Below are 27,787 nucleotides of genomic sequence, written 5' to 3'. Positions count from 1 at the left end.
GATGAGCCATGAACCGGGATAAAAAGGAAGAAAGAAATGCTTGGAGTCATACATAATCACACATACCATTCTCACCAACTTCATAGTAAGGAATCACCCCCAGTTACTTTTCATTATTGCGCAACAAACACTGTATTTGATGCTTTATTGGTCTTGCTACAATCCCATAAGAACATTTTCCACTTAAAATCATAACCTGGCTTCACGCTGTACCGAGGCCACGAGTTGCCCCCCCCACAAGCGGCTCTCCAGCATGGCCATGGCACCAGAGGCACACGGCAGAAATGTGAATGGACTATGAGTTAAACTACGGCGCCATTGCCCCCCAACCACCCACCCAGGGAAAGGGTGTCTGTCTCTGTCTCTTCCACCTTTTCCCGCACCCTCCCAGCAGCAAGATGGTCACTGTGACAGCCAGGTATGAGCCAGCAGTGATGGGGCAACTGCAGCCTCATGGGATTGGGGGTGGGGGGGAGGAACCGGCACGTCCTTCATGCCTTACTGAGGCCACGAGTTGCCCCCCACCAGTGGCTCTCCTGCACGGCCATGGCACCAGAGGCACACAAACCAATCTCATAATTATCCGGCTCTTGGCAGAAATCTAAGCAGTAAAATATCAGAAATCCAAAATCGCATGGTTGCTATCGTGGTCGCGCGGCATCATATGGTTTTCATAACCAGCAATAGAAAACAAATTATTTCACAGTGCCTTTTCAGCAGTTCTGATTGTTGGGGGGAAAATTCCAAACAATAATGGTGCATCTCTTGTCGAAATAATGGATTTAATCAAAGTAGAGAGAAAGTTAAGTAGAAATCATCTGCCTCACAGGCATCAGGAGGGATGGGAGGGGGGTATATTGGGGTTCTTGGTGGTGAAAAATAATTACTGGTGAAGGGATGGGCGTTTGATCATTTTATGACCGAGACTTAAACCTGAAAGCTTTGTAACTTTTCTCACAGTGATTCAATAAATAAATTTAACCCAAAAAATCATAAAAATAAAATAAAATCATAAACTGATTTGCTGTGGGTTGTTTTTGGTTTTGTTTTGGCTTTGTATTTTGTTTTCTTTGGGGGAGGGATCTTTGAACCACACCCAGAAATTCACAGAAGCTACTCCAAGTTCCGTGTTTGGAGTAGGGGGTAAATTTTTCCCAGTGGTTCTAGAGGGCCATGCAGTGCTAGGGATAGAATCAGGGAATAGATTGTGTGCAGGGCAAGCACCTTTATCTCTGCACTATCTCTCTTGCCTCCATATATTGATTTGTACATGGGTATTCATGTACAAATAAGATTTGTACATGTACAAATTAATATCCTAAAATGGAAACAACTCAAATGTTTATCAACTGATGAATGGATAAGCAAAATTTGGCATACATGCAAATGGAAAATTATTTGGTAATATGAATCAAAAACTATTACTAGTGACAGCTTAGATGAACTTTAAAAATATCCTAAGTAAAAGAAACCAATCACCCCCCCCAAAAAAAATCCACATATTACATGATTCCAATTATGTGTATGTTCCATAACAGGTAACAGAACATAGAAACAGAGATTAGATTAGAGTTTGCCTAGCTCTGTTGACAGGAATGGTTTTGAGGTAGGGTAGACATTCAGGAGTGACTGCTAATGGGTACAGGACTTCTTTCTGGGGGTATGAAATGTTCTAGCAATTGAAAGTAGACTATAGACCAAACATGAATGCCACTCAATGCCTCTTTTGCAAACCACAACACCCAAAAGGAGAGAGAGAACAAAAGGGAATGCCCTGCCCCAGAGTCAGGGTGGGATGGGGGGGATGGGGGCTGGGAGGGATGCTGGGACCCGTGGTGGTGGGAAATGGGCACTGGTGGAAGGATGGGTATTTGATCATTGTACAACTGAAACCCAAGCACAAAAATTTGTAAGTCTACAACTGTATCTCATGGTGTTTCACTAATAAAAATTTTTTAAAAAATGTTCTAGCATTGATTGTTGATTTCACAACATTTAAATGTTAAAACTATGGGTGAATTGCATAGTATATGAATCAACCCTTTATAAAGATGTTATTTAAAAACCCATGGAGGTGTTGGAACATTGTATGACTGAAATCCAATCATGAGCAGCTTTGTAATGCTCTATCTCACGGTGACTCAATTTAAAAAAATTAATTAATTTAGATAAATAAATAAAAACTCATGGATTGAATACATCAGTCTCTGAGCAAAGGAATTCAAGATTCATTGCAGCATACCAACGACTCATTTTTTTTGTTTTTGCTTTTTGAGTCACACCCAGCGATGCACAGAGGTTACTCCTGGCTCTGCACTCAGGAATCATCCCTGGCAGTGCTCAGGGGACCATATGGGATGCTGGGAATCGAACCCGGGTTGGCCGCATGCAAGGCAAATGTCCTACCCGCTGTGCTATTGCTCCAGCCCCCCAACGACTTATTTCTAACAGGGTCTACTCCCAGGAGTGACCCTTAAGCACTGCGAGGTATGACACAAAAGCAATCAAAACTATTTAAATAAAAATCTTCCCCCAAAATAAATAAATAAATAAATAAAGACACATTAAACAAAGTTATGTGGTCCAGCCATATTGAATTCTACAAAAAATTGAAAGTAGGATTTCAAACAGATATTTGCATACTCAGGTTCATAGCAGCATTATTTATAATAGTTTAAATGTGGAAACTACCCAAGTACCCATCCAAGAATGGATAAATAAAATTGTGTTCGCATAAAAAGAATCTCGACTTTAAAAGGAAGGAAATTTCCACAATATACTGCAACTTGGATGGATTAATGTGGAGGCAATAAGCTAAGCTAAATTTGCCAGTCACAAAAAAAGACAAATAATTTAAGTTTTTCTTATTGAGTATGATATTAACTATCTATGTCATAGATGGTGTTTATTATGTCTGTCACAATAAATGGCATTTGTTCCTTATATACCCATTTTGTTTTAACATAAATTTTGATGTGTGAGGCCCTCGATTCAATCCTTGGCATTAACATACCATGTTGAATCTTGTGATATCCTTCATCTGAGGTGATAATATGATTTTTGTCCTTCCTTTTGTACTGCGAGGGGGTCCCGTAGAAAATACACAGCACCCCCACACCGTGCTCCATCTGTGGGAATTGACTGACCCCCAGTCAAACCTAAGACTCTGGGTTTTAGGATCCTTATACTGTGGGGCTGAAGCAATAGCACAGCAGGTAGGGCATTTGCCTTGCATGCGGCTGACCCAGGTTCGATTCTTCCATCCCTCTCGGAGAGCCCGGCAAACTACCGAGAGTATCCCGCCCGCAAGGCAGAGCCTGGCGAGTTCCCCGTGGCGTATGCAATATGCCAAAAACAGTGACAACAAGTCTCACAATGGAGATGTTACTGGTGCCCGCTGGAGCAAATCGATGAACAACAGGAGGATAGTGCTACGGTGCTCCAGTATCACATTTATTGATCTTCCTATCTTGAACTATTTTTTAATCCCTGGAACAACTCAATTTTTCAACTTCATAAAAATGTTTGAGAAGAATCGGTATTAACTCTTACTTGACTGGTAGAATTCAAACTAAAACCACCTGGGAGTTAAAGTGATAATACAGCTGTAGGTACTTGCCTTGCATGTACCTTTTGGGGTTCTACCACCCCACACGCAAGTTATATGGCTCCCGCCACCCCACTGGGAGTCATCCCTAAACACAAAGCCAGGAGTAAACCCTGAGCTCCCCTCAGTGTTGCCCAAAAACCAAAAATGGAGAAAGAAATAGAAACCAACTGACCCTGAGATTTCTTCTCTTTGTTAGGCTTTCAATATCTGTTTCCATTTTGTTATTTGTGATGGGTCTCTTCAAATTTTCAGTTTCTTCCTGATTCATTCTTGGAATGTTGTGTGATTCTAAAAATTTGCCCATTTCTTATGGCGATCCAATTTGCTGTCATATAATTGTTCATGGGCTGGAGTGATGGCACAGTGATAGGGTGTTTGCCTTGCACGCAGCCCACCCGACTGACTCGGGTTCAATTCGTCCGCCCCTCTCGGAGAACCCCGCAAGCTACTGAGAGTATCTCACCCACACAGCAAAGCCTGGCAAGCTACCTGTGACGTATTTGATATGCCAAACACAGTAACAAGTCTTACAATGCAGACTTTACTGGGCCTGCTCAAGCAAATCAATGAACACTGGGAGGACAGTGACAGTGACAGTGATAATTGTTCATAATATTTTCTTATCTTTTTTTTAGTTCTGTACTATATGCAGTAATTTATCTTCTCTATTTCTAATTTTTCATGTATTTTTTCTCTCCCTTTGTGACTTTGCTAATAGGTTTATTCATTTTGTGAATGTTTTTAAAAAGCAGCTCTTGGGTTTTTTGATCTTTTGGATTGTATTCTATTATCTCTGCTTTTTTAATTTATGCTCTAATTTTTAATATATCTTTTATCTATTGACTCTGGTTTTGATTTCCTTTATTCCTACTTTCTTTAGGCGCAAACTGAGACTTCATTTGTAATTCTTGTTTCCTATATTTCTATAAACTTCCTTCTTGATACTGCTTTCACTACATTCCATAGGTTCTGATATCTTCATAGCTTCATATCTTCATTTCAAATCATCTCAGATATTTTTTTCATTTCATCTTTTATTTCCTCATCAGATCAATCATTGTTTAGTGGCATTATTACTTAGTCCACACAAATACTTTCCCCTATTTCTTTATTTGATTGATGTCTAGTTTCATACCACTATGATTCAAAAAATATGTTTGGGAGTTATCAAATATGGTTCAGTGACAGGGCACATGCCTTGCATGTGTGAGGCCCTGGATTCAATTCTCAGAACTACATGATTCCCCGAGCACTCCCAGGTATGGTTCGAACACAAAAAAAGAGTTGTCTATAATTTTAATCTTCATAACTTTATTGAGATATGTTTTATGTTCTAATATACAGTCTATTATTGAGGATATCCTGTGAGCACTTGAAAAGGTGCATCCTGCTATTTGGGGATGAGGTATTTTATAAATAAGTCCATCTCATGTAACTTGTGATTTAAGGCCACTTTTTCCTTGGCTATTTTCTATCTGAAATATGTCTCTTCATTGCTGTATGTGGGTATTAAAGTCCTCTTCTATTATTTTGTTGCTATTGATGTTGCTAACAGATCTTTATGACTGTTAATATTTACTTAAGATATTTCTATGCTGCTGTGTTGGTGCATATGTTATTAGTTGTTCATGTCCTCAAGTTTTATTATTTATCATAACATAACACCAATATTTGCCTCTGGCTATCATTTATGTCTGGAAGTCACTTTATCTGATTTAAATACAGTGGTTTTTGCCTTTTTAAATTTCCCATTGGATGGAGTATCAGTTTCCTTTTATTTTAAGTCTATGTTTGTCTTTACAGTCTAAGCTTGTAAACAGCAGTTTAAGAAAAATACAAAAAATGGCCACTCTCTTTACTACTTACTATATGTAGGATAACATTAGTTTGTCATTTCTTTCTGGACTCAGGGAGTTTAGGTTTATTGGACTACACCATTCACAGAGCTCTCAGACATTCCCATTCCTCTGAGTTTATCTGTAATCTCTTCTCTGTGCTCTGCTTCCCCCACCAGTTAATCACCTATTTCCCCTAAGCTGTACCTGTGACTTGTAAAGTCAAATTCCTCAGAAACCTCTGGAATTGTATTTGTAAGTGAAACATTGCTTTTCTCCTTCCCTTATGTTCTTTGCATAGTTTTCTTCAGAGCAATGTCCTTTTTGTAAAGACACAGAAAGACAGTTAATGTTTTGCCTTTGTAACTTGAGAGTTAATTGACTATGATTAATATTCCCACTCCTGGACATCTGTTTTCTTGACTCAGTTGCCCTTAGTTCCTAGCACCCCTTAAGCGGGGCTCCGATGAGGAATTGGATGGACCCAGAGCAAGCTGTGAGCTACCCTGGTATCAAAACGAGCCAGTCCACGCGCCATAATACTTTATCTTTAAGTTAAAAGTACAGTCATGGACAATTCTGTCATGGTCTAAAAAGTAACAACTGGATTAGGACCCTGCTAGGGTTAGGAAAAACTAATCTGGCCTGAGCACTGTAGACTGGGATCTATAGTGAGATGTCCCGAAGAGAGCTACCCTACAAGTTTAATAGATCTCTTACTCTGTCCATACAAAATAACTAGAAAATAAATCTAAGATGGTTGTTGGATTAAGAAAAGGAGAAACACACGCCTAGAGGGTATTTCACCCTTGAGCTAGCTGCAGGAGATCTTCCTAGGTGCTGCAGATCTTTCTCTTATCTTAGAAGAGCTTCCCTCAGAAGGAAGGGCTTTCATATGTTAATTGTGCTACCTGATCAAGGTGTAGTTGCTACCCCTAATGCTTGGAGAGTGGGCAGGAGACCAAGGCAGCCAGACTGAGTGCAGAAAGACTAGCATGGGGGACAGGAGGAGACAGGAATGAGGGGCAGTAAGAGACTGGAATGGGGAGCCTAGTGAGACCGGAACAGGCGTGTGGGGAGGATGGAATAAACAGCAACTGATCACCAACCAGCCTGGTGTCCCTGTTCCCTCCTTCATGTGTCTGTTGGAGGCGACTGCAGGCCCGGTGGGGAAGTGGCTCATGGCCACCAAATGCACGTGGCAGGCAAGAGAGAGACCGCCATCGCCTCTGCATTCACTTATATATTTTGTGATTACACACTATTCAATATAACAAAAATAATAATAGTTAGAAATGCTAACAAGAACAATTAGACAAGAAAATAAAATAAGATGCATCCAAATTAAAAGAAAAAAGTAAAATGATTACTATTGGAAGATGACATGATACCACGCATAAAAATTTTTTAAGTCCAATGCAAAATCTATTATAAATAATTAATCAGTACAGTAAAGTATCAAGCTAAAAACTTAATATACAAAAAATGTTTGCTACATTTTTATAAGCAAATAAGAAAGTAGCAGAAAGGTAACAGGTACACAATATCATTTACAATTGCATCAAAAAGAATTAAGTTACCTTGGAATAAATTTAACCAAAGTGCCATACCTAAAAATCATGCTAAAATTTCTTTACACTAAAAATTATATTTAATTTAAAATTCAAAGTATACTAAACTTTATATAGCATGTTAGTGAGACCGAAGAGTGGGTAAGGTGCTTGCCCCAGAACCAAGAGTAAACCCTGAACCCGACACTTGATATGTTCCTAAAACTGAAAAAAAAGGACATTGTTAAATAAAGCGGAAGATAAAAAGAAGAGATGAAAAAATATTTTTGCTCATGGATTGGAAAAATTAACATCATTAAAATGGCTATCTTACCTATAGGGCTGGAGAGATAGTACAAAGAAAGGTGTTTGCCTTACACACAGCCTACCAAGGATTGATGCCCAGTCCTCTGTGATTTTCAGAGAACCATCAGGAGTGATCCATGAGCAGGGGATCAGAAATAAGCCCTAAGCACATTTGAGTGTGCACCTCCACCAAAAAAATAACTTATACTGGACCAGAGAGACATTATAGTGGGTAAAATGCTTGCACTGCATGAAGCCAACCCAGGTTCAACCCCAGCACCCCTGCGCACCACCAGGACTGATCCCTGTGTGCAGAGCCAGGAGTAAGTCCTGAACATCACTCACTTGGTGTGACACAAAAACAACTAAGCAAACAATACAATTTTAAAATGGGCAGAGGATCTGAGCAGATACTTCTCTGAAGAAGATAGACATGCCTATCTCTACCTCTTCTTCTTCTTCTTCTTCTTCTTCTTCTTCTTCTTCTTCTTCTTCTTCCTCTTCCTCCTCTTCCTCCTCTTTTTCCTCTTCCTCCTCTTTCTCCTCTTCCTCTTCTTCCTCTCCTTCTCCTCCTTCTCCTCCTCCTTCTCCTTCTCCTTCTCCTTCTTCTTCTTCTTTTTCTTCTTCTTCTTCTTTCTTCTTTTTTGTTTTTATTTTAATTGAACCACCACAAAATACAGAGTTACAAAGCTGTTCATGGTCAGGTTTCAGTCATACAGTGTTCCATTCCTCCACCAATGCACATTTCCTACCACCAATGTCCCCAGTTTCCCTACCTCCCCTCCCCAGCTTATCTCTATGACAAGCACTTTCTCTCTCTCTCTCTCTCTCTCTCTCTCTCTCTCTCTCTCTCTCTCTCTTTCCTCTCTCTCCTCTCTCTACCTTTTTGGCATTTTGGTATGCAAAACAGATACTGAGAGGTCATCCTATTTCTTCCTTTACTTATTTTCGGCCTGCAGTTCTATCCAGAGTGATCATTTCCAGGTATCTTGTCATATTGGTCACTTCTCTATCCCAACTGCCTTCTCCCCCAGCACTTGAGGCAGGCTTCAAAACGTGAACCAATCCTCCTGGCCAATGCAAAAAGAGCAATGAAATTATCACTTCAGACCTATTAGAATGGCTATTATCACAAGGACAAGAAACAAGCGTGAAGAGGGTGTGGAGAAAAAGGAAACCTTATGTATTCTCGATGGGAATGTAAATTAGTGAGGCCATTACCGAAAGCAGCATTCAAACTCTTCAAAAACCTAAAAATAGAAACTCCATGTGATCCAGTCATGCTACTTTTGGGTCTAGCCCCAAAACTACCAAAAATCAGACTCCCCAAATATATGTACAGCACATGCTTGTTGCAGTATCTTTAGGACAGTCAAGAACTGGAAAAAATACTAAGTGTCTTATCAGTGATGGGAGGGAGGAGTAAAGAAGACATAGTGTGTATAAACAATGAAACACTATTCAGTTATTGTGTTAATGAAATCCCACCATTTACAACTTGGATCAGCACAGATGGTTCTAGAGGATATTATGTTTAGTGAAATAAGCCTTGTAAGCACTGCACTGTAGTCCAATCATTGTTCACAGATTTGCTGGAGTGGGCACCAGTAACATCTCCATTGTGAGACTTGCTGTTACTGTTTTTGGCACACCGAATACGCCATGGGGAGCTTGCCAGGCTCTGCTGTGCCGGCAGGATACTCTCAGTAGTTTGCCAGGCTCTCCAAGAGTGACCAAAGAATTGAACCCGGGTCGGCCACGTGCAAGGCAAATGCCCTACCCACTGTGCTATCACTCCAGCCCAAAATAAGCCATAGAGGGAAAAATTAGTATTATATTGTTTTACTCATCTATGGAATGGTACGTATAAGGAAAAAATGAACTAAATAAAACAAAAATAATTTTTTGAACGGTAAGATGAATAAATGGCTACCAAAAAGGAAGAAGGTACAAGAGTGGGCAACAGAAAAAGAGAGACACTTAAATGAAGAACAGAATTGGATTATTAATGGTGGTCTTCAGATGCTTGTGTATTTTACCACAATTTTTTTAAATGGAAGGAATTTTAAGTTAGCTAACTAAATTAATGCATTTGTGCATGCATACATATATGTACATACACATGCAACAGAGACACATGTACTTACATTCACTGGTCTTCAAATAAGGACTGCTACTCTGTCTAAAATTCTTCCAAGCACGTTGCTTCGTTTTATCCCTTGCTGAATAACTCTCAGCCTCATCTCTCAAATTTTGAAGGACACTCAGCTGCAGTGCTCTAATGCCAGACGGCTGGAGGTCTCATGCATAGATCCAAGGCCTTTCACACAATGGCCTCCATAAAACCTTCTTTCCCCTCTTTCCTACTATAAAATGCCAAGACCAAAGTCAGGTCATCTTATTGCCTCAGAGATGGGCACTCAAAGTGGGGTGGGGGTACCGTGCAGAGAGAAGTACAAAGGAAATTTCTGTAGTGATAAAAAAAATATTGTATATCTTGATTAGAACAATATTACAAGATGTCTGTCTGAATCAAAATTCACTGAGCTATATTACGACTGTTTTGTTTTGTTTTGTTTTGTTTTGTTTAAGATTCTGTGACAGCGGTAGGGCGTTTGCCTTGCACGCAGCCAACATGGCAGACCCGAGTTCGATTCCTCCGCCCCTCTCGGAGAGCCCAGCAAGCTACCGAGAGCATCTCGCCCGCACGGCAGAGCCTGGCAAGCTCCCTGTGACGTATTCGATATGCCAGACACAGTAACAACAAAGTCTCCAATGGAGACGTTACTGGGCCAGCTCGAGCAAATCAATGATCAACGGGAGGGCCTTTACTTTACTTTACTTTTAAAATAGTAAACAACCAGGAGAAATCTATCAGAGCATCACTGTCACTGTCACTGTCCCTGTCCTCCCGTTGTTCATTGATTTTCTCTAGCGGATCCAGTAACGTCTCCATTGTGACAATTGTTACTGTGTTTGGCACATCAAATATGTCACTGGTAGCTTGCCAGGTTTTGCCATGCGGGCGAGATACTCTCAGTAGCTTGCCGAGCTCAAAGCATCATTTCCCAAAAGTTTTCCCAGTGCCCCACTGCAACCATAGTCTGATTTAAAATAACTCTCCTCTGTGCCCTCATAACACTCTACAGAAAATTGTAGCCAAGGATGTGAGGTATCTTGCTGCACATATGCAACTACTAAACATACTTATCAAAACTTCAAAGCTTCAGAAGCTTCAAAGACCATGCATTAACATTTCCTTAACACATTCTACATTTTTCTGGCATCTCCTGCATCACAAAAGTCACTCAACAAACAGGAGCCAGAGAAACAATACAACAGGTAAGGTAGGGGCCTTGCACGCAGCCAACCCAGGTTCAGTTCCTGGCATCTCACATAGTCCCCTAAGCACCTTAGGAGTGTTCCCTGAGTGCAGAGCTGGGAGTAACCCCTGAGAATCACCAGGTGTAGCCAAAAAAGAAAAACAAACAAAATCAGTTTATATATATATATATATATATATATATATATATATATATACATTGAATGGGATTTCAAAGAATTAGAAAAAAGATTTCTGAGAATAAAACATAATCCCCAAAATAGGAAAAAATTAAGAAAATAGAAATCTCAATGGGTTGGGTGCAAGTTTTGCGTGAGCAGTGCCAGGAACAATCCATGAGCCCCTGAGTACCACAAAGTGTGGTCCAAATAACAATAACAATTGGAACACAATAAAATGTAATTATCAACTATAATTGGAATCAACCTACAGTCCAGCCCACCACCAGGTAACATCTTCCATCCTGCGGTCCACCATGGCCCCTTACCATCATTTCTCAACTGTTCTTTTTGAAAAATTTAGTCAAGAGGAACTATGGTTTGGGGGACCTTTTTTCCAGTGAAATGTGAACGGTGTCTGTTTATTCCCCTCCAACCCCTATAAATAGTCCTGAGGAAAGACATTTAAAAGTCCATTCCTCACTAAGCCAGGAGAGCCCCCGAGCACAACTGGGTAGGTCCTCAAAAACAAAAAGCAAACCAACAAACATCCAAAAGTGAAGCCAGTGGCATGTCCCATGTTTGAACCAGAAAGAACTCAAAGGATTGAGCACATGCGCTGCATGCAGGAGACCAGGATTCAATTCTAGCACTACATGGTCTCCCAAGTACCACCAGAAGCAACCCTTGAGCACAGAGTCAGGAGTAACCCCAAAGCACCACTGCCCCCCACCTCAAAATAAAGAAGTAGCCACTCCCACAGTGAACTTATGCCTGTTGAACGATCACCAGGATTGATGGCAAATCAATTTTCCAGGAAAAGCATTTTCCTGCTTCTTATTTAGGAAATTCAACTCTGATCTCTTCAAGAAATATTTAAGTGAGCTTTATCAAGCCTATAATTCACTTAATTTAGATAAATATTCACCATCAGGAACTTCACATTATAAAACTTGGCCATGGTTGACTGCCCAAGAAAGTCCCTAACGTGCTGAAGGCACCACTGGGATGATACACAGCATCCACAGCTCAGCCAGAGCCGCTCGGAGACACGGAATCCAAACAGGCCTGTGTGCAGTTCGCCTCTCTGCCCTGCCTCATCTTGCACCTACATGTGCTGACACAGAGGCACAGCCGGAACCCCAGCAGAGAGAGACATTCCATACCACGTGATACTTTCTCCCTCTTCCGCTCCCACTCAACGAGTTGGTCCATAAAGCCTGCAAGAAAACTGAGCTGCACAGGCTCAGCTGCGGAACTGACAGATCCATGTTCTCTCCTGAAGGATTCCAAATACCCAAACAATGGAAAACAAAAGCTTTTTGAAACCATCACAGAAACTTTTCTAAAGATGACATGCAGATGGCCACAGACACATGAAAAACGGGTCAGCATCTCAGCATCACTGATCAAAACCAGAAAGAGCATTCACTTCACACCAGGAAGCATGGCCTATGTCAAAAAAGATGAGAAACAGAGGCCAGGAAACAGAACAACTATTTGTCAGGCATGCACCCCACCCCGCCTGGGTTCCTGGGGTCACGTGGTATCCCGACCCGTCACCAAGTGTATACCTGCATGTCCCTAGGCACTGCCAGGTGCGACCTTGCTGTAATGGCCCAGGTATCTCCAGCACCATCGGGTCCAGCAGCATTATCAGTGGGGCTCCTGGACTTCCTGAGCTCTGATTGGCAACCCCCCAAACACCCCAGAAAGATTAGAAATAACAAATGTTGGGATCCTCAACAAGATACTGAACTATTCCATGTTCTGGGTAGATCAATCTCTGGGCTAAAAACTCTGAGGCCTTTTCAGAATGGGAGCTAGCAGATTCCCCCTCGCATCCTCCCAATCCCGCCCTTTCTAGCTGGGGCTGGCAGCCATCACCCAACCTCCTCCCCAATAAACAGCTCCTAAAGCATGTGGCCACGTATGCAGCTGCACAACTCCTCCCCCAAATTTCACGGTACTAACATCCCAGAAATACTAAGCATCCCTTAAATTCTGCAGTGTTGTAAACTAATGATAAATCAATTTTTTAAAAGCGGGGAGAGCACAAAGTGACTATCCGTCCCCGCTCCGAGCCCCACTTCATCAAGGAGGTTTGCATCTGGGTATTCCCAACACACAGAAGCCACAGATTAGCCAGGCCTTAAAAGCAATTGTTAGATGTCACAGCTGTAGCCGTTGCCACAGAGACGGCCTTGATGCAGAGCTCGGAGAGCTCCTACAAATTCTTCTCCCTGAAATGGAACCCTTCCTAACCATCATGTTGGGGTGTCATCTCCAGGCAGCAGGTCAAGTCAGTGGGCGGATGCTGGCCTCATGAACTGGCCACACCAGTCAGCTGCTATCATCCGCACTTCTCTGGAGACTGAACTTAATTGTTTATTTGTCATTGAATTATGGCAGAAAGCAGAACCATGTACTTATTGGAAGTAGACCGCCAGGTGAATTCTCACAAGTGAATACCCCATGGAACCAGCACCTGGCTCAAAATACTGAATATCCCAGCCCTGCAGACATGTTCCTTGTTTTTCCTTCTAAGTCATTATCATCCCTCTCCCCAACAGTGACCACAAAGCTTAACTTCCGAGTCTATTTTCTCCGGCTCTGCTTTATAGGTCAAATTCACCAAATGCTTTGGCATAACGTAAGTTCATGTGGGGTTGCCAGGTTCCTGCACTCTGAAGGTGGGACTTGAAGACAAGATGACTAGTTGTTGAGACAATAAAAACCTCAGTACAGAGCCTGATAGAGAGCAAGAAACACTGCCCTACCCCCAACCTGTGCTGCCTCTTTATCAGACTCTGACAGAATACAAGGACGCAAAGCTGCATGCAATCAAGAATACAGAGACTTAATTTTTAAGAATGATTCAAAACTAAGTATCACTTAAAGTGAGGGCTGGAGAGATACTACAGCAGGTGAGGCATCTGCTTTGTGCTGTGGTCAACCCAGTTTTGATCCCAGGTTTCCTATATGGTCCTTCAAGCAGAACCAGGAGCAATCCTTGAGCATCATCGGATGTGTCCCCCCTCAAAGAAAGTATCTACTTAAAGCTTAGAAATATCACTTTATTGAGATAAAATTTACACAACCTGTCTTCTAACAAATTAGTCTCAGTCCCCCTGACACTGATGCCCTGGCAATGTCCAATCTACTTCCTGTCTCTATGGTCTTGCCTACTTATGACACTCCATTTTCATAGAACCATATGCGATTTGGCCTCTTTTGTCTGGTTTCCTTCACCTTCACATGTTTTCCACGACAGACTATGCAGCAGCTTGAATCCAATTTGCGTTCCTTTTTCTTGCTGAATATTGCATCATATACCGATATCATGATTTATTTATCTATTGATGTATTTGTACTTACCATTACAAACCAAATATGTGAAAACAGAAGCATTGTATAAATATGCAATCCCATGCCCGCTAAAACACAAAGAGGTAAAAAAAAAAGATTCATAAAAATCATTTGTTGATTCACAGTTTAAAAATACTGGGGAAACAACAAGGTAGGGTAAGGTGTTTGCCTTGCACATGGCTGACCCAGGTTCTAGTCCCAGCATCCCATATGGTCCCCCGAGTACCGCCAGGAGTAATTCCTGACTACAAAGCCAGGAGTAACCTTTGTGTATCACCAGGTGTGACCCAAAATGAATAAATAAATAAATAAATAAATAAATAAAACCCAAGATAAAAAATAGTTACGTAGGGGGAAAAAAATACCCAATTTTAGCTACCTAATCTCTAGGCCTTAGCTTTGCCTCTGTAATATCGCGGTAACAATGCCTATCTCATGGTTAAACAGATTAAGTCAGATAATGTATAAAAAGTCATTATGGGAGGATCAGGAAGAGAGTTCACAGAGCTAGGTGCCATGCCTTGCAATTGCTGGCCCCAAGCTCAGTCCCCGAGGGAGCTCAGAGGGGCTCAGAGGCACTGCATCGGGTCATCAGCCCACATAGCCAGGCCAAGTCCTACCAGAAGTGGGCCCTGAGCCTGCTGAGCACTGCTTGGGATTTTCCTTATTTAAGAGTACAAAATGGCACCCACCACACATAATACACTAGCAAATGCCAACTACTTTTATGCTGTTGTTTTATGGTGATGGGAACTGAATCCAGGGCTTCACGCATACACAGCCAGTGTGCGATCACTGAGCACTTCCTCAGCCCTGTCAACTGTTTCATCTCTACTATTTTTAACAGATGCTTCAGTCGATTTATAGTAATGATTTTTGAGTTTGAGTTTTTCTTCATTTTTTTGTTTGGGGGACTACACCTGGCAGTACTATTCAGGGGCTTCTTCCAGCTTGGGGCTCAGAGGACACTTTGTCTTTTTAATTCAATCACTGTGAAGTACAAAGTTACTCACAATTGGGTTTCAGATATACAATGTTCTAACACCAGTCCCTTCACCGGTGTTTGCGTCCCTCCATCAATGTCCCCAGTTTCTCTCCCACTCCCCAGCCTGCTTCTCTGGTGACACTTTTTTTCTTTCTTTTTTTCCTTTTAGGCCCTGTGGTTTACAGTACTGTTACTGACAGGGTACAAAGCACAGCACTCTGCCTCCTTTCAGAACTCAATCCCATCTAGACTGACCCCTCCCTCTATTACTGTCTTAGTGGTTTCAGGGATTACTCTTAGCAGTGCTCAGAGAACCATAGAGTGCTGAGGGTTCAACCAAGGTCTCCTGCATGCAAAGCAGCCACTCCAGTCATTGAGTTATTTTCTGACCCTAAAGTAATTTTTTAAATAACACATTTTCCTTAGGAACAACTCTTGCCCATTAAAGGCTATGCGCTCTATGCAAACAAATGAACCAGTAATGATTTGGGCTAAAGATAAATAACCTTGGGGCTAGGAAGACAGTACTTCAGGCAAGGTGCTTTTCTTGCCCAAGGCCAGCCTAGGTTTAATCCTCAGCATCGCATTGGTTGCCCAAGCACCTTCATGAGTGGTCCCCAAGTACAGGTATAAGCCCTGAGCACCTAAATCCCCTCCCCCCTCGATGAAAATTAAGATAATCTTGGAAGAAACTGAAAAGATTAAAAGGTAAACCAGAAACTTAAAAAACCAAGAAACGTTCATTTTTCCATCTCTTGAATCATGATGGAGCCACTAAACACAGCATTTTGAGAGCTAAATGGTTAATATCCCCCGTGGTATTTAACTGACGAGTTTCCTATTTTCTGGCGTATCAGAAGTGGTGTCCGGTGTGCCAAGCAGGGAGAGCTAGGCAATCAGAGAGTGGGTATTCCGGCTGCTCTTCAAGACCCTGGAGATACGTCTCCTATCTCTGACCCTTATGGAAGGAAGGAGGGAGTTGGAAAGAAACGCCCTTCTGATTCTGAAAGTCAGATTGCTTGGGTCTACATTTAGATTTTCTTCTCATCTCTATTTGTAGCAAGCAGAATATTCAAGCCAGCTTTCAAGATATTTGCGTGTGCTAACCTTTGTGATCGCGCTTTATCACATTTGTCTTCTGGAAATAATCTCTACCTCAAAAAATAATTCTCCTGAGTTTTTTTTGGTGTTTTTTTTTTAACCTTTGGGGGTGAGGGTGTCAAGCAGTGGTTATTTGGTTGGTTGGTTGGTTGGTTGGTTGGTTGGTTGGTTGGTTGGTTTTGGTTTATTTTTTAAGTTTGGCATCTCTACCCCAAAAGTCAAGCATCCATACATCTGGAGGGAAGGAAGGTTCCACGCGCCAGGTACACAGATGGACATAAACAGTGACTCGCCAAGAACACTGTGGGAGATCATGGGAGGAGTGAGCTGGCTAAACGTTCAGGGAACTACTGTGGTCCCCAAGCTCAGGAAAGCCGTGTCTTCCCTGCCAGACCAGGCCTGAGAGGAAAGCCAAGACCCCAAGCAGCTCATATCCACCAGAGGAAACCAATACCTTGCTGTAAGGTTTCTGATTGTGACTTGGGGGTGGGGGGCAGTGAGTGACAGGGAGGACTTCGTTCATCAGTTATTCAGTTAATATCTATGGGGAGCCTACAATGATCCAGGCACCATTCCAGCTGCAGAAAGAAACCTTAGATCTTACACGCCCCCCCCCCAAAAAAAACCTTACATTTACAGGGAAATACATGCAACAGATAAATGAAAAAGTAAGTGCTTGTGTGTGCTTATGTGTACAAAGCATGTGAATGCGATGAGTGTGTGTGTGTGTGTGTGTGTGTGTGTGTGTGTGTGTGTGTGTGTGTGTATGTGAGCAAAGAGAGTAGACGAGGAAGCCAAGTGAAATTTGCTAAACAGGATATCCAGAGAGGGCTTCATGGACTAGACAACACAGAGAAACCAAACTGAAAGGTGAGGGTTGCGAGGGCAGAAGGAATGTTGCAAGAGCTGGGAGTAGAAAGTGCCCGCAATGAGAAAACAATGAGTCTTAGCAGCAGGGAGGAAGCCAGTGAGTGTGGCTGGACAGAGACTTCCAGGAAAGAGAGAAAGGAGGTGCGTGGGAGAGAGAGGGCACATGGGAAAGGGCCTGTCAGACACTAAAAGGATTTTGGCTTTTATTATGAGCATCATGGAGCTCCAGTGAGCAACTATGAACAGAAGACAGGCTTGATCTGACTTGTGTTTTTAAATGTGCTCTCCATGTGCTGGAACAATAGTACCGTGAATAGAGCGCTTGCCTTACTTGGCTGACCCAGTTCAATCCCTGGCACCCCATACGGTCCTCCAAGCTCTACCAAGAGCAAACCCTGAATGCAGAGCAAGGAATAAGACCTAAGCAAGGGTGGGTGTGGCCCAAAAAAACAAAAAGTAAAATAAAATGTGCCCTCCAACAAAATAAATGTAGGTTAACACTAAAAGATATCCATCTGAATGTGAGGTATCAACATATTAGATAAAGGGTGAATATCCATATCTTATCATCTCATTTCTATTTTGGACAAACTGGCAGGCTACCGAATGTAACCTGCCCACACGGCAGAGTCTGGTAAACTCCCCGTGGCGTACCCAATATGCCAAATACCAGTAACAATGAAGGGTCTCATTCTCCTAACTCTGAAAATAGCCTTGTCTCAGGGCTAGGACGAAGGAGACGTTACTGGGGCCTGCTCGAGGCAATCGATGAATAACAGGATGGTTGTGATTGTTGTGATTGTGAATATCCATGATACATAAATAATTCACAAAGATCAGCAGCAAAAAAAAAAAAAAAGTTTTAACCCTATCCAAATGTCATAGTACTGACAGCCCAATAGGAGCACAGAAAATTACATAGGAAAGTTGCATAGAAACTCACTAAGCTCAAAGAAGGCTCAACTAGCACCAACCAGCTCAGTAAATCCACTTAAACAGATTAACAATAACTCACATCCTTCGAATCAACTGAGACAATGACTTAAGTAGCATCACTGTGAAATATAACAATTGTCACAAATTCTCTTTTATTGATCTATTTTTTGATCATTTCATTGGCCATTTTGTCATAACAAGCAATATGAATTAAATTTGTTTGTGCCTATTAAAGGAGGTGTCTTGGGGGGGGTGGGAATTTGGGGACATTAGTGGAGAGAAGGTCATGTGGAATTGGTGTTGAAACAATTGAATACCTGACACAACTCTAGAATTAACAACCTCATAAACCATGATGTTTAAATTTAAAAGTAAAAGTAAATTTAAAATATCACTGTATCACTGTCATCCCGTTAATCGTCGAATTACTCGAGTGGGCACCAGTAACATCAGTATTTCTCCCGGCCCTGAGATTTTGGCAGCCTCTTCTTACTCATCTTTTCCCAATGATTGGAGGCTCTTTCAGGGTCAGGGGAATGAGACCTATTGTCATTGCTGTATTTGGCATATCGAATACGCCACAGGGAGCTTGCCAGGCTCTGGCCGTGTGAGCGCGATACTTTCAGTAGTTGGCCAGGCTCTCAAGAGGCATAAATGAAGTGTCTTATAATGTGTGGTCCATAAAGCGGCTGGAGTGTGGCAGTGCTTGGACAGTGGAGGTTGGTTGTTGGGGCTGGGTCCCTTGAGGTGGGGAGGGCTCTCACCCACCCCACAGCCTGGCATGGAGTCTGGGTTTATTTAAAAAATAAACCCGATCTAAAACTAGGGAGAGCAAGTGAACACTTTTCTGAAGAAGACAAATGGATGACCAAAAGGCATATAAAAAGTGCTTGTCATCACTTATTACCAAGGAAATTCAAATCAAGACAACAACTATATATCATCTTACACCAGTGAGAATAGCATATATCAAAAAATTGGGGAATGGGGCCAGAGCAATAGTATAGTGGGAGGGCATTTGCCTTGCACGCAGCCCATAGGGTTTGATCCCCGACATCCCAAATGGTCCCCTGAGCATCGTGAGGAGCAATTCCGGAATGCAGAGCCAGGAGTAGCCCCTGAGCATGGCCAGATATGACCCAAAAAAGAAAGAAAAAAGAAACTTGGGAACAATTTGTGTTGGTGGAGAAGTTGGGGGAAAGGAACACTCAGTCTGATACTACAGTAAATAGGACATTTGCTTTGCACACCAAACCACATCTGGTTCCTTATGTATAACATAACCAGGACTGATCCCTGAGCACAGAGCCAGGAGTAAGTACTGAGTACCACTGGGCGTGGCCATCACTAAGTAAATAAATAAATAAATCAACAGGAAAAGGAACTCTCATCAAAACTGGCTGGAATTGTTACCTGGTTCAACCCCTATGGAAAAAAGTATGGCGACTTCTCAGAAAGGTAAGAATACACTGCCCTATGACTCATCAATTTCACTTCTCAGTATCTACCCCTAGGACACAAAACACCCATTTGAAAGGACATATGCGCACCGTTATTCATTGTTGCATACTTGGCACAATCGCTAGAGTATGAAATCAACCTGGAAGTCCAGCAACAGCGAGTGGGTGTTGATAAAGCCTTGCATGTGCCTGACCCAGGTTGTACCACCACGGGGCCCCAGCGTTCTGCCGGGAGTGGTATCTGAGCACAAAGCCAGGAGTAAGCCCTGAGCACTGCCAGGTGTGGTCCAAAAACAATTAATTGATTAAAATATTCTCTCAAACTGCCAAGACTATGCTGCAGAGGTGGACAGCAAACAGTGACTTATTGCAATCATCCAAACGAGAAGTGGCAGGGATTAGACAAGGAGTTTTAGCTCCAGAGGTAATGAGAAGGGGCTGGATTCTGGGCGTACTTTTCTGCGTTAATAGATGCAATGGCTGGGAAAGAGGAGAGAAAAGCAGAATCAGACATGACTGCTGTGTTTGGGCTGACCAGCTCGAGGAAAAACTGGAAAAGGAAGTGACAGAAAGGCAGGAGGATGTGGTGACGCAAGAGTTCGGTTTTGGATTTGTGGCTCTTGCAATGCATATTAGACATTCAAGCAGAGACGAAGAACTAGCTCGAGAATTCAAAAGATAGATTATATAATCTTTATATAATCTTTAAATCTCATATGGGTGTGAGAGAGAGACAGAGAGAGAGAAAGAGAGAGAGAGAGAGAGAGAGAGAGAGAGAGATTCAAAACTGTGAAGCTGGATAAGCCTCCACTAGGGAAGGAAACAAACAAACAAACAAAAAAGAAGTCTGGGGCCTGAGTTTAGTGCTTCCCAATGTACAGAGTCCAGAAGGTGAAGGCGAAACACCTCAGGGGAGGTGTTCAGTCTCAGGGGGCAAAAGGGTCCCAGTCAGTAGAAAGGGCCGAAGTGAGAGGGTGCTCCAGAACACAGGGAAAACTCGAAAGCATCCAGAGTCAGGAAAAGCAAGCATTTGGGGCCAGGGAGAGAGTGCAGGGGTCAAGGCACTTGCCTTGAATGCAGCCGACCCCAGTTAGATGTCCAGCCTACCTATGGTCCCCAGAGCCTCGCCAGGCATAGCTTCAACACCGCCAGTTGTGGCCCCCAAATGAAAACAAATAGTTTTTAACAGGTCATATACTACAGGTTTCATCCATAGAAAATATCCAGAGTGAGCCCATACAAAGAGATGGAAAGTAGATGCATTGCTCCCAGCAGCCAGCGAGAGAGAGGCTCACAGGTGTGGGATTCTTTTGGAAGGATGACTAAAACATTCTGGAATGAGAGTGGGGGTGTCTGACCAACTTCGTGAATAGCCGAACAGCTCGGGAATCGTCCACCTTGTTTTGTCTGATCAGATTGGGTGGTGCTGAGGATGAAACCCAAGGCCTCTCACCCATGAGGCCTGGGCTCTGACATGGAGGTACATCCGAAGATCTGACTTGTGTACATTAATAGAATCAGTGTTGGGGCTGGAGTGATAGTCAAGCTGGTAGGACCCTTGTCTAGCATGGGGACAACTCAAGTTCAGTCCCCCACATCCCATATGGTCCCCCGAGTCCCACCAATAGTGAGCTCTATGCACAGAGCCAGGAGTAAACCCTGAGCACCGCCATGTGTGGCCCAAAACCAAAACAAAACAGAATTAATGGTCTAGTAGTGTTTTATATCCTTTTTTTATAATTTGAAAAGTGAGAACTCTGGCCCAGGGATGTGACTCAGCAGTAAGAACATGTCTCATATGATGAAGTCCAGGGTTATCCTCAATATGAGAGAAAGGAGAGAGAGAGGGAGAGAGAGAGAGGGAGAGGGAGGGAGGAAGGGAAAGAGAAAGAGAGGGAGGGATGGAGGGAGGGAAGGAGGAAAGGAGGGAGGGAGGGAGGGAGGGAGAGAGAATGGACTCGACTTTTGAAAAGTGGTAGCCAATGACAACACTGATATGTGATAGGATCACAGAAGAGAGTTTAGGGAAGTAGGAATGAGAAAATGTGGGCATAAATGCATCAATGCTGTAGCTATAATGGAATGAAATCTAGTGTACCTAATAAATCTAATCAAAATCAGATTAAGAGAGGCTATGGAAACACTCATTGTTTTGAGACTAGCAAATATTTTAAAAATCACGAGTTAAACTGTACCATTGGGCATCCAAATTGCATATGAGAGTATAACTGAACCCAAGCACAAAAATTTGTAAGTCTACAACTATACCTCATGGTGTTTCACTAATAAAATTTTTTTAAAAAATTGCATATGAGAATAGCTTTTTCTTTTTTATTTTTTGGGGGCTTTGTTTGGGGCTTACCTGGCTGAGTTCAGGGCTTACTCCTAGTTCATTGCTCAGGAGTGATTCCTGCTGGTGCTCAGAGACCACATATGGTACCAGGGATCAAACCAAGGTCACTCATGATCAAAGCAAGCACCTCAACCCCTGTATTGAGTAAATCTCTGTCCCCTCCCTTATGTGTTGTTTCGCTTTGTTTTCAAGCCCTACCTGGCTGTGCTCAGAGATCACTCTCAGAGCATTTATTTGATGGCAGGGGTAGGACCTGGCACTCCTGCACGCAAAGCCAGCAATTCATCCTGTCGAGCTGTCTCAGGCCCCCGTGACTTTCACTTTTGCAAGATATTCCAGCTGCACCTGGAGCCCAAGTGGTATCGCAGTGGTAGAGACAAAGAGGAGTTCCAGCCCCCGAATGCCCACCCGATGCTGTGCACGCTGCTACCTGTGGTTCCCTGGCACAAAGTGTGGGCTCTCTGGAACATCATAAGCCACAGATGTGCAAACTCTGACAGCGGAAAATGTTCACTCCCCAGGCAGCAGGACAACGAGGGTTCGACCCCCAGTCGCCACGACAATAGCAAAGGCAAGGGAAGGGGGGATATTCTTTAAAAGGCATTTTAGCTAATGAGTGAAGAAGGAACAGTGCAATTAAAGTGCTGCCATTATGAGACGCCTAATAAACTCACAGGAATAGGCACTGATCTCCCTGCAGCTGGCATTTTGAAAATAGAAGCAAACTTTATGTGCCTCCTGATGGAAGCACATACCAACCCTGAAAGTCTTCACTCCACATCCTGATATCAAATCAGGACCCCACCAAGTCTCTACACCCAACCACCAATTGTCAGGATGGCCACGGGACAGAGAAACATATCAAATTCCATGACGGGGCTACAATCAACAAAATTCAAACTATGAGAGTATCGAAGGAAACTCCTCAAACAAATGACAAATGAGGTGGGGGGAAGGGAGAGAGAGAGAGAGAGAGAGAGAGAGAGAGAGAGAGAGAGAGAGAGAATATTTAATTATTTAATGACACTAAGAAATCATTCAGATCTAGAAAGCAACTACAGGTTTTAAAAGCATGCAAGTGACCCCAGTTTGATACATGGCATCACAAGATCCCCTGATCACTGTAGAGGTTGGCCTCACCCCCTTTGACACCCAAAAATCTTTCACTTTTTCAAGGTATTATTATAGTGCAATAATATCTTTGGTTTTTTATCTTTTTTTAATTCAGGGGAGGTTGGGGCCACACCCAGTGATGTTCAGGGGTTTCTCCTGGCTCTGCACTCAGGAATTATTCCTGGCAGTGCTCTGGGACCATATGGGGTGCTGGGGATCGAACCCGAGTCAGCCACATGCAAGGCAAGCAACCTACCCACTATGCTATCTCTTCTGCCCCTTTAATCTCTTAACTGTATCCCTTTATTAGGATGGTTTTTGGTTTTGTTTTTATGTTTTTTGGTTGCTACAATAGTGTTAGAGTTTGTGGTATCGATGTACAAGATTACGGCACCCCTGCCAGCATCACAAATCTCCACCAGCTGACGCAAGGGTCTTATCTGTTAGTCATATGCACTGAAATGTTTACAGATGGTGTGATACGGTATCTAAACTCGTTCAAATTATGGGGAAGGAGAAGGAGCCAAGGAAATCTGAAACGAGATGAGCCATGGCTGGTCAACATGAATGTGGTGGAGGAGTAATTGGGGGCTCCTTCTACTGTTCCTTGTTAAATCAGTTTGAAGCTACCACCAAATACAAGTCAGAGAAGGCCAATGATATAATATAGTGTGTAAGATGTTTGCCTTGCATGTGGCTGGCCCCAGTTCATCCCTGGTACCACATATGGTTCCCCAAACACCGCCAGGACTAATCTCTGAATATAAAGCAAGGAGTAAGCCCTCAGCATGCCGGATATGCCCTTCCTCCCACGACCCCCCCAATAAAATAAAAGTTGGAAGAGAGACTGGGAGGAGAAAACCTGGGAAGAGGAAGTAGAGCCTGCTCATCAGAGAAGCAGGAAAATGGAGTGGCAGGAGAGAAGGTGGGGTACAATAAGGACCCTCTGAAGATGGCAGGCGTTGGGAAAGGTTCAAATACGGATGCCAAAATGCAAGAATGACCCTGTGGGAAGTAAAGCACTGAGAGATGGGCCAGCTGGAGGAGCTGTCAGGCGCACATTGGAGCATTACCTAAGCTCAGCCCAGGTGAGTTCTCTCTTTTTCACAGAGTAAGAGCACGATAACCTCTTAGTACCAGTATTGCAAACCATAATTACAAAAGGAGGGAGAGAGAGAAAGAAGAAAAGTGCCTGCAGGCTTGCGGGGAATAGGAGTGGGGGGGGGGGGAAGAGAGATGATGGGAGGGAAATTGGGGACTTTGGTGGTGGGAAATGCACACTGATGAAAGGATGGGTATTAGAACATTGTATGACTGAAGTCTAAGCATAAACAGCTTTTTAACAGTCTACCTCATAGTGATTCAATTTAAAAAAAATTTTTTTTTACAAAAGCGTCTCCAAAGTATGCTAAAAGTAGACTATAGACCAAACATGATTGCCACTCAATGCCCCTTTTGCAAACCACAACACCCAAAAGGAGAGAGAGAAAACAGAGGGGAATGCCCTGCCACAGAGGGAGGGGGGGGGTGGTGGGGATGGGGGGGTGGGAAGGGATACTTGGATCCGTGGTGGTGGGAAATGGGCACTGTTGGAGGGATGAGTATTTGATCATTGTATAATTGAAACCCAAGCACAAAATTCGTAAGTCTACAACTGTACCTCATGGTGTCTCACTAATAAAAATTTTTTTTAAAAAAGTGCGTCTCCAGGTTTGCTCTCTTGGAATGACCTGGAAGTCCGTTCCTCTTCATCCCTTAGGAGCAGCTTTCTGAAAGTGTCCTCTTTAAATGTAACATGAGTTTTGTCACTTAAAATGATTCTCCGAACACCTGCCCAGCACCCCTTCCTGAATCTTCTCTTTAAACTTTTCAGTTAGGGCCACCTGCCTTGCACGCAGCCAAGCCTGGTTGGACCCCAGGCTCCACATATCCACACGGGAGTGATCTCTGAGCACAGTCCGGGGAAAGCCCTGAGCTCTGCTGGTGTGGGCCCAAAACAAAATACTCTAACTTCACTCTTCTCTTCAAATTTTCTCTCTGGTAGAGAAGGGACCACCGAGTCAAGAATGCTTGGAGGGCCCATTCGGGATGGGAGATGCGGGCTGAACGTAGACTATAGACCGAACATGATGGCCACTTAATACCTGTATTGCAAACCACAACACCCAAAGGGAGAAAGCAATGTGTCTGCCACAGAGGCGCACAGCAGAGGGCAGGGGAGGTGGGGGGGGGGGCGGATACTGTGGTGGTAGAGAAGGGCACTGCTGGAGGGATGGGTACTGGATCATTGTATGACTGAAACATAATCATGAAAGTTTGTAAGTCTGTAACTGTATCTCACGGTGATACATTGGGAAAAAAATTCTCTCTAGGCAATCTCTCAAAACACATTTATTTACCTTAATAACCACAGTGCACTTTTTTTGGTTTTGTCTTTTCTTTTTTTTTTTTTTCCTGAGGGAGCACACTTGGCAGAGCTGAGCGGGAAGGAGGTACACACTTGTGGTGCAGGAAATCAGACGTGGATCTCCCTCATCCAAACCCTGCGCTCCGGTCCTTTCTGCTATCTCCCAGCCTCCACAGTACGCTTTTTTTTAAAAGCTCTTTCCTCTTTTTCAGATTTTGGTCTCACTGAAATACATTGCGAACAAAATATCTATCTTCTGCAGATTCAACAGACCCACAGTGAGTTAAATGACCTGTCCAGGGTCTCACGGGTGCAAAGTGCACTGGGCCCAGATCCCTTCACTCCCTGTGCCACAGCGCCTCCCAGTGGCATACCGGTGACACTGTCCGCCCACCGTACCCAGCCTGCAAGGTCCAGAATCCACCTGTTCACAAGAAATTCTTCATCTGAATTAAGACCAACCGACACCCTCAAAAAAGAATATTTTTATAGAACTTCTATGATTTATAAATATTTTTGTAGCACTCATATTCCCATTTTCTAAAGGGATGTTATTAGGATATTGAGTCTAACATTCTAAACCTTTCATATTGAAAGAAAATACATAGATGCCCAGAAAGATTTCTTTTTATCAATAAACTTCTAAATTTTGTCCTATAAACTGAGCACTTAAGTATTTGTGATTCTTTTCTTTTTGGGGAGTGATATGAAGTCTTTTAAGAACAAGAACCGTAGTACAGCAGGGAGGGCATTTGCCTTACACATGGCCAACCCGGGTTCGAGCCCCGATATCCATAGGGTTCCCTGAGCCTGCCAGGAGTAGTTACTGAGTGCAAAGCCAGGAGTAACTCCTGAGCATCGCTGGGGGTGGAGGCCCCCTCTCACTAAAAAGGAATCTGATATAAATCACCAATCTTCTTCTGACACAATTTACTGCTTGCTATTTGGTAGGGTAGGGGGGAGATTGGCTTTAGGGTCACACTAGCAGAGCTCAGGGACTACTCTTGACTCAGTGTTTGAGCTTTCTACTGCCAGTGCTTGGAAAACTATGCAATACTGGGCCTCAGAAGGCCAGAGAGACAGTATAGTGGGTAGGGAGCTTGCCTTGCACGTGGCTGACCTGGGTTCAATACCCAGCATTTCATATGGATCCCTGAGCCCTGCCAGGAGTGATCCCTGAGCACAGAGTCAGGAATAACCCATGAACCCCACCAGATGTGATCACAAAAGAAAACAAAATCAAAAAGGTTTTGAAGTGATAGTATTTTGGGTAAAGCATTTTCCTTGCACACAGCCAAACTTAGTCATCCCCAGAACCCCATATAGTTCCCCAAGACTGCCAGAAGTGATTTTCCTAAGTGTAGAACCAGGAGTAATCCCTGAGCACAGCTGGATATGGCAAAAAAATATTTGGTCTCCTAAATGCAAAACATTCCTCCAAGCCATAGAGTAATCTTTTGAGCCCCAAATCTTGCTTTTAATCACAAGGTAGCCACAGGCCCTCAGTGAAAACTCATTGCAAACAGCATCTTCAGCACCCATCATTTTGCTGCAACCAGGTCTAGCTACAGTATGATTTGAATCCATTTCACAGCGTGACTTTAAATCACTCTAACTCTTATCAGAGGTGTCAAGCCTTCTCAGCCAGAAGCAATATCTCAGCATAAATTCAGTTTTCACAGGCAATCTGAAACCCCTGAAATATTTTTATTTCCACTGCTTTTGAGAGAATAGATTTCAATTTTAATTTATATTTAAAACATTATTCTAGGGCCAGAGAAATAGTATAGAAGTTATGGCTCCTGCCTTGCATGCAACTGACCCCAGTTTGATCCCCAGTATCACATATGGTCACTGCCAGTAGTAATCTCTGAGCACAGAGCCAAGAGTAAACCCTGATCAACACAAAGTGTATCCCAAAACCACTCCCCCAGCAAAAAAATATTCTAGAACTGGAGAGATAGTACAGGGGTTGAGGAGATTGTCTGTGTGCTGTTTTGCCCCAGTTTAATCCCCAGCAAGCACCATATAGTTCCCTGGGCACTGTCAGGGGTGACCCTTAGCATAGAGTGTAAAGCATCCCCTCCTATTGCGGGGTATGGTCCCCAAATAAACCAAAAAATCATAAATAAATATTTTATAAAAGTATTGAAATTGGAAAATAGTACAGCAGGTAGGATATCTCTCTTGTACGGTGGCCAACCCAGTTCAATCCTGGGCACCTCATATGTTTCCACAAGCCTGCCTGGAATGATAACTGAGTTCAGAGCCAGGAAGAAGCTCTGAGACCACTGGGGGTGGCCCAAAAACCAAAATCCACACACACACACACACACACACACACACAGACACGCACACTCGCACACATGCACCCACAAACAAAGGTTCAGA

This window comes from Sorex fumeus, unplaced genomic scaffold (genome assembly GCF_029834395.1).
Source record: "Sorex fumeus unplaced genomic scaffold, SorFum_2.1 ptg000072l, whole genome shotgun sequence".
NCBI lineage: Eukaryota > Metazoa > Chordata > Mammalia > Eulipotyphla > Soricidae > Sorex > Sorex fumeus.
The sequence above is the reverse complement of the archived record's forward strand: the minus strand, read 5'-3'. Positions refer to the sequence as shown.